Genomic DNA, 8,599 nt, shown 5'->3' on the forward strand with positions numbered 1-8,599 from the left:
GTTTTCTTGCTCCCCTCTCCCCATCTTCTTTTCTTCCATAAGAAGGGGTGGGATGGAGACAGGGTGGGAGCAAGGATGAGAATGGTTAGGCTGGGGAATGAGGCATGGGGCAGGGAGGGGGTCTGGGGCTAGTGGGAGAGGGCCTCGGCCAATAACCCTGCAAGACCCCTGAGCCTGTACTGATCCTCCCTTACCTTCCAAAGATCTGGGCAAGCAAAAACTGAAGGTCACAGTCCCTTGGCCTGAGAGGACTACACTCCCCCAACCCTGGAAGACACTCACCAGGCCCAAGGGCTCCATTCTCTCCCTGGGCAATAGTCTCTCTCCTCTCTGACTTCTCTCTCTCCAAATCCATCTTCATTAGTAACTATAAACGTCAGAATTGGAGCCCTTGGAAGGCTGTTCCTAGATAAATAATGCTTTTCATATTTAATTTACGAGTAGTTCTGCAGCCTCTTTGGGGTATGCTAGGTTAATTAAGAGCTAAATTAGAAGAAGCTGCTTCTCCCCAGGGAGACTCAATTAAAGTCTTTCTGACAAAAAAAGGAAAAGGAAAAGAAGAAGGAAAAGATGGTCGAAGAAGGAGGTCCATTGGGGAAAGTGTCCCTTCATTATGACCTTTAACTAGGGCTGGCTGCAGGGGAGCTCAGGGCCCCATAGTTTAGCTTTTTCTTCCCTTTTGGTTTGGAGCCTCCCCCAGTCTCTGAATCAGGCAGCTCAGGCTGGTGGGAGGTGCAGGGTACTGACCACGGTAAGCCAGGGCAGCTTTTCTGGCTGGCAAGAGGTTAATGTCCTCCGCCTCTCACCCCTGTAGCCTGGAAACTAGTCTGAAGCTGCTAGGAGTGGGATGTAGTTCTGGGGAGATGATGCCAGGCTCAGGCCAGGCTTGTGGCTCTGAAATTCCAACCCCCATTCCAAGTGCTTCTATCCCTAAAGTCAGCCCCCTTTGCTGGGGCTGAGCAGGTGAGGGCTTCTTGGTCTGTGTATCCTGAGCCTTTCATGGGCAGTCAATGAAATTCCCCTTTCTTTTTTTTTTTTTTTTTTGAGGCAGAGTCTCGCTCTGTTGCCCAGGCTGGAGTGCAGTGGCCGGATCTCGGCTCACTGCAAGCTCCGCCTGCCGGGTTTATGCCATTCTCCTGCCTCAGTCTCCCGAGTAGCTGGGACTACAGGTGCCCGCCACCTCGCCCGGCTAGTTTTTTTTTTTTTGTTTTAGTAGGGACGGGGTTTCACCGTTTTAGCCAGGTTGGTTTCGATCTCCTGACCTCGTGATCCACCCGTCTCAGCCTCCCAAAGTGCTGGGATTACAGGCTTGAGCCACCACGCCCGGCTTGAAATTCCCCTTTCCATGGGAGAGATTTTTCTCTTCCTCTGCCCTCCAGTGGGAAGGCTGGGGCCCTGCTGCCAGGAGAGGCTGCTGTGGCAAGGGGTAAGGGGAGAAGGCTCCGCTCTGTTGGGGCTGCATCTCCTCCCCTTGTTCCCCCACCCCCCAATCCACACACACTTCAGGAGATCAGACTGCAGAACTTGAACAATGTGGTCTGCCCCTCCTGTTTATAGCTGAGGAGACCGAGATCCTAAAAGGGGAAATCAACATGGCCAAGGTCCTAGAGTAAGTTGGTTCAGAGATAGGGCGAGAATTCTAGGCTGCTGCCGCCAGCACACTCAAATGTGCATGTGTGTACACACACACATCTCCAATCCAACAGCCCCCATATGCTCCTATGGGGAGAGACACACCCACTGCATCACAAGCTGATGTCCCTTGTTCATGCTCACCCATAAGCTCTGTCCCTTGTTCATGCTCACCCATAAGGCAAGAGCCTCTCCACACACCTGGAGACCCTGTTACATATGTTGTTGTCACACAGAGTCTGTACACTTGCATAGTGATAGATTCTGTCAGCAACTCCTATGTCCCCAGACAGAATCACTAAGTGCCAGGTGATCTCAGGTTGTCTCCTGACTTCATTGCCACATGCTTGCCCTCCTCCATAAGCCTAGGGCTGGCTGGGAAGCAGTATCTGCTGAACATGAATGTGCACATGTATGCGCGTGTGCGCACACACACATACACAACACAGGGCTCAAGTTCTCAAGTCCAGACTGCTCTTTTGTTGTACAGAAAGGATACAGCACTCTTTATGACTGTCCCTCAGCATCCCAAGCAGTAATTGTAGACTGCAGCAAGTCTACGATGAACCTTCTTATTCTTGTGAAAAATAGCGAAAGTGACATGCATGATGTCAGAGGGAAGCCCTCAGTGGAAGCAGGTGCAGGATGTCCCTCTCTAATCCATGGGACTCTTGACAGGGGACCGCTTGCTCCCTCATCCATCAAACTAGCCTTTATGACATCCTGTACTTTAAGGACTTTCAGCAACCCAGGCTGAAACCTGGTCTCTCCCTCTTTACCGCTGGTCACCTCTGCATCCTGTAGGAAGGGGCTGAAGCTTAAGTAGATGGGGCAGAAATTCTTGTGGGGAAGGAAGCTTTTCCAGTTCTCTTTCTGCATGTACCTTGTTTCTGATTTTTGGCTTATCTCTAGTTTCATAGCCAAATTCATGCCTGTGGACAGATTTGGCTACTTTGACTAGCCCCATGGAGCTTCTCCTGGAGCAGTTTCATCCTTCCCCTTTGACACCTTTCAGATATTCACCTGGACAGATCCCCTGGGGGGATGGGCTGCCCAAAGCAGTGCTGGGGGCTTCAGTTCTGACTTGAGGGCTGGGTGGGCCTTGGGGGTCATCTTGCCCAACCCTCTGATGCACGGAAGAAAAGGAGAGACTTGGCTGGTGCCACACAGCAGGTCCAGGGCAGACCAGACTCAGACCCCGGGCCCTGGGCACCATCAGCATCTTCTTTCTGCCACTATGCTCCACACATCATAGGGCTTTCTCTGCCATTGCCTTTGCTTTCCTGCCATTGCTTCGTCTTCATCTGGATCTTGCTTTATACAACGGATAAGTTCTTTTAAAAGTTATTTGTAAAGAGAGCTTTTGTACATCAAATCACGTTGTGGAATATGTTCTCTTTTCAAGGGGAGGTTGCCTTTTATGCCCCTTGGTTTACAGAGCTGTAGTTTAAAAGGGGTCTACATATTTGCTTTGATCCTCAGAAGAGCCGTGGAGACGGCAATTGGGCAGCACAGGCTTCATTATTGAGATGAGGACATGGAGGCCCAGAGAGGTGAAGTGCCTCCCAAGAGAGTGGAAGAGCTAGGTCTTAGCCCTGTCTGCCCCATTCGATCACCGAATCCCACATGAGACTAAAAACTCAGTTTGGAAACTGGATCACCTTGGTCTCGTTCTCTGTTTTCCAAAGCATGTTCCCTAGCACATTGGTCCTGAGAAATCCGCTGTGATGAAAGGGTTCCTGGTCACATAAGGCTGGGCTGCGCTGCATGCTCTGCCTCCCTCTTGGAGATTCGCCATGCATATTAGCACATTAAAGGCCCTGGGAAGTCCTGCTATGGACATCTGCTTAACTCTGCTTTTCCCAAACTTACTGGACCACAGAACCCTTTATTCCTGGCGACTTGTTCTGTGGAACACACAGTGGGAAACATTGATCTCAGCAGGAAACATTGATCTCAGTGGGAAACATTGATCTAGTTTGTTTTCAGTGTTAGTCTGGATTTTTGCCCTCTTAGGTTGAAGTAAGGGCTACTAACACCCATCTTCCTGCCACCCCTAGGCTTCTCTCCCTCTCTCCCCTGGGCATCCCCAGTTTCCCTTACGCCCCAGGGCACAAGAATCTGTAGTAGTTTTCTCTGACTCCTTAAGCAGAAGGGACAAGAGCAGGGCGGGCTCATGGTGAGGTCAGGCAGAGTGACCTGGACAAGCTTAGTAGGCTAAGTGGCACAAGACCAAGTGATGCTGGAGTGTAGAGGAGGAAGTGGAGCCTGTACATACATGGAGGAGAGGCCCACGTCAAGTCCACTGGCCCTGGGTGTCTGTTTGGGGTCTCTGGTTCCACCCATGGATCCCAGCACCCCCATGGCCTCCCTGCTCCTGAACATCCTCCCAGTGTCCAGCATCATTTTCTTTGGAGCCATTATTCATGTTTCAGGGGATGTCCCCTCATTCCACTACCATTCTTCTGACTGCTTGGATTTTTGCCTTTCACTTCTGAAGGAACCTGGCTGAGGTTCTGTGAGAAGCCAGGCCTTCCCGTCACCTCCTCTCCTTTTGAGTACACTGTCTGCACCCTCCACCTGGGGTGGGGCGCATCTATCATGTTGGGTTCTTTGAGGCTCAGTTCAGGGTCGATGGTGATGGTACCTGACTCAGAGCAGGGCCTTCCAGGCACCTATTGGATGAAGGGGGCAGTGCTCACTTTGTGCCCTTTCACAGTGTAGCCCTCAGAAGTGCCCCCAGTACGGACAATGCCTTAGAGTGGAGGACAGGATGGGTCGCCCATCTTTTTCCATGCTCTCTTTATGTGCCTCCTAAAGGCCAAACAGCCCTCTGCTGTAGCCCCTGATTGACCTGTCAGCCCTTAAAGCCAACCAGGGCACTGAAGGCTTCTTAAGGCAACGTCTGCCTGGGCCCTTCCCTGGTGGCCCACAGTTGGCTTTTTGGAGCCAAGGGCAGGAGTTTCCTTTCGCCTGATGACTTATGATGTTCTGTTTCTTCCTAGCCTAGTGCCTTCACAGCCCCATAGCCTTTCTTCTAGACCGTCAGCCTGGCCATTCATTACAATGTGTAAGAGGGCAGCAAGGTGTTCTAGATGCAAGGTCAGACCGTTTGGCCTTGGGAAAGTCATGTTTTGTCTCTCTGAGCCCTAGTTTTTGAATCCTGCAAATAAGGGAGACCAGTGCCTTCCTCATAGGGACCTAGTGAGGGTGAAATGCAGTCATAGATCCAAAAATACTTTATAAATTTAATAAAATGCATGCAGCTTGTCAATTCCCCCACCTGAGAGTGGAGAAACCCACCTTCCAGTGTGTCAATGCAAATGAAATGATGGCACTTAGCCCATAATAACTGCTTGGTAAAAGAGAACTTCTTTCCATCATGGTTACAAAATCTTCGTCCCACTTGATGTCAGTTATCAGAAAACCTGAGTCTCAGGCACATCGGCCTCTGCCCTGAGTCAGCCTCAAGCTTCTACGCATCTTTGCCTAAGAGCATAATAAGATTCCCTCCCTGTTTCTGTCCTTCCAAAGCAAGAAATGATGACATTACCTCTAGCACGGTGCCTGCCGCATAATCAGGGATTCGTGTGCTTCCCTGTCCCCTTGGACAACGGCCTCCGTGGAGGTGGGATTGGGACCCTTTGCTGAGGGCTTCCTGTGTGTTGAGTGAATGAGTGATCCAGCTAAAAAACCAGTGTCTGCTTTGTAAACTAAAAGTAAAATCCTAAGCTCCCCCACTGACTGAATGGACCCCTGCCTTGGCCAAGGGGTCCCTAGAAAAACCTTACAACTTTGTTCCTCACCATGACAGGACAGGAGGTCAGACATGCCTGGTTGTATCCCCCTCCTTTTCAAACTTTAGACACGACAACTGACAAGCATTAATGTGAAAATAGAGATCGTAAGACTGACAGAATCGTTTTGGAAATAATATACCAAATTATAAACAGGACCCCAGGCAAGGGTAAGTCACACACTATCTATACCTAAAGAATAAACTATGTTCTGACCGCCACGAGGTTTTTTTTTTTCTCTAGCAGCTAAACAAGCACTGGCCTCGAGATAAGCAATATTACGACAATTACAGCTCACCATAGTTCACAGATGCTGACTACCTGAGCCCCTGTTTCACCAGCCATAGCTACAGCTTTGATTGGACAAGAGGCTGATTTTGGTAACGTTCTCCTGATAAGTTGGCCACTGACCATGGACTGACTCTGGTCAGTTTACAGAGATGGTGCATTCACACACCTTTGTGTCCTGAAAAGCCCCTTTGACCTAGAGGGCCTAATGGTAATACATTTCCATATTAAATCTCCACCCCAATGTAAACAGAGGTCATTTGTAATATACATTTGTTCATGGTAGTCAAGCCTATTGCAACAAAGTTAGGGAGTTTGTTGTTTATTATAAACAAAAAGCATGTGAAAGTGCACTTAAGATAGTTTTTATTAATTACTTATTACCTAGATTTTAAATAGACAATCCAAAGTCTCCCCTTTGTGTTGCCATCATCTTGTTGAATCAGCCATTTTATCGAGGCACGTGATCAGTGTTGCAACATAATGAAAAAGATGGCTACTGTGCCTTGTGTTACTTAATCATACAGTAAGCTGACCTGGAAATGAATGAAACTGTTACTCCTAAGAATTACATTGTATAGCCCCACAGGTTAAATTTAATTCAAAACATGTTAAACATTACTTTCATGTACTATGGAAAAGTACAAGTAGGTTTACATTACTGGATTTTCAGAAGTAAGTAGTTTCCCCTTTCCTAGTCTTCTGTGTATGTGATGTTAATTTCTTTTATTGCATTATAAAATAAAAGGATTATGTATTTTTAACTAAGGTGAGACATTGATATATCCTTTTGCTACAAGCTATAGCTAACATGCTGAGCTTGTGCCTTGGTGATTGTTTTAACTGATTACTGTAGATCAACCTGATGATTTGTTTGAAATTGGCAGGAAAAATGCAGCTTTCAAATCATTGGGGGGAGAAAAAGGATGTCTTTCAGGATTATTTTAATTTTTTTCATAATTGAGACAGAACTGTTATGTACCATAATGCTAAATAAAACTGTGGCACTTTTCACCATAATTTAGTGGAAAAAGAAGACAATGCTTTCCATGTTGTGATAAGGTAACATGGGGTTTTTCTGGGCCAGCCTTTAGAACACTGTTAAGGTACATATGCTACCTTGATGAAAGGGACCTTCGTGCAACTGTAGTCATCTTAAAGGCTTCTCATCCACTGTGCTTCTTAATGGGTAATTAAAGTGAGGAGAAATTAAATACTCTGAGGGCATTTTATATAATAAATTCGTGAAGAAAAAAATATACATTTGTTCAATACACATGTGTCAGTGTCAGGGCCACCTTCATGAATACTCACAGCTCTTCCTCTTCCTGCAAACTGATGATGAATGTTTATGTTCAGCCAAACCTTTCAGCATAAAACTCCTACCCCAACCTCTCTTTCTTTGAAATACCTGTCTCTGGTCTTGGCTGGAGGCTGTGCTTCCGAGCCTGTGGGATGGCCACCTTGCAGTTGTAACCCTTTACAAGAAATAAAGTTACTTTCTCCTTTTCTAAATTTACAGCTCTTGTTATTTTTTTTATTATCACATATTTTTACTTAACAGTTTTCTACCTGGACACCTTCTCAATTTGTCACTCGTGGGACTCTCAGAATCATACCCGAGGCTCTTCCGACCTGCAGTCCCAGCGGGGTTTTTCTCGAGCCTTCATCCTGCCTCACAGCCAAGTCTCATTGTCTGGGCCCTGTCCTCCCTCCCTCCCTCCCTCCCCGCTGCCTCCTGCTAGAGTCTGTTTCTGTGCAAAGGGTGTGGCCCGAGGTCAGCACAGGGCAGCGAGCCCCCTCTGCAGGCAGCCCTTGGGGATAAGGACGAGGCAGTAGACTCACTGTAATTTGGGGCCTCGGTGGGGCAGGGCCACTCACGTTGGCATTTGGATCTGCACCTTTTCTCTGTCCTTGAAGAGAAGGGGCTGGCGGGCGGCATGGTGAGTAACCACACAGGTTTTTTTTTGCAGCTCTGTGTACGAGGTTTCGTCCCTAGGACAGGGAGAGTCTCTTCCCATCCAAGGCTCAGGTGAGGTCCTCTATACAAAGGACAAAGGCTGGCGTTTGCCTTCCCATCACACATGGGAGAGTTGGCGGGATGAGGCCAGAGCTCACCCTGGTGCCCGGCTTCGGGGTCCATTGGACGAATTCTCTTGCTGGGTCACATTGACCTTGCACTACATGGTCATCTCCGCGACTTGCTTGGTGGCTGCTAGTGACCACCTACTATGAGGAACCCAGCCCTGAATTGGGCCCCGGGCTTATGAGATGAATGAACTAGAACTCTGATTTCAAGGAGCTCTCAGTCTAGTGGGAGAGGCAGGTGTGTAAACATATAAAGGCACAAACTAGAGGTGGGTGGGGTGTAAAAAAAGAGGGGATGGATTCCACTTTCATTGGAGGCAAAGTGGGGAAGGCACAACTGGAATGAGATGCCAAAGCTGAGTAGCTGCTCAGCAACAGAGGAGCTTGAGGTGGGGAGAGCCGGCCTCAGTGGCTCCTCTGTGAAATGGATGGCAACAGCCCAGACTGTGGTACCTGGGGTGACATGAGGCAGGGTAGTCTGGGACAGCTTGGGAAAAGCGGTGGCCCAACAGCCCCACAGCCCTGACCAAGGGGGAGTCCTGTGGTGGCGTCAGCATTAGCCCAGTGGAAGGACTGGCGCCAGGGCCACCTCTGAAAGCCACAGGCATCAAGTCAGTGTCCAAACGGCAGGTGGAGGGTGGGGCTTACAAAGGGTTCGTGCAGACTCGAGGGCTGCTTAGCATGTTAAATGGCACTTCGTCTGGATTTGGCCTTCTGGGGAATTGTTGACCCATCAGCAGCCCCTGAGGTCACTGTGCTGTCCCCGGGCATGGGGATGGGGGCAGATCAGAAAG

This window comes from Rhinopithecus bieti, unplaced genomic scaffold (assembly GCF_001698545.2).
Source record: "Rhinopithecus bieti isolate Rb0 unplaced genomic scaffold, ASM169854v2 scaffold_46101, whole genome shotgun sequence".
In the NCBI taxonomy this organism is placed as follows: domain Eukaryota; kingdom Metazoa; phylum Chordata; class Mammalia; order Primates; family Cercopithecidae; genus Rhinopithecus; species Rhinopithecus bieti.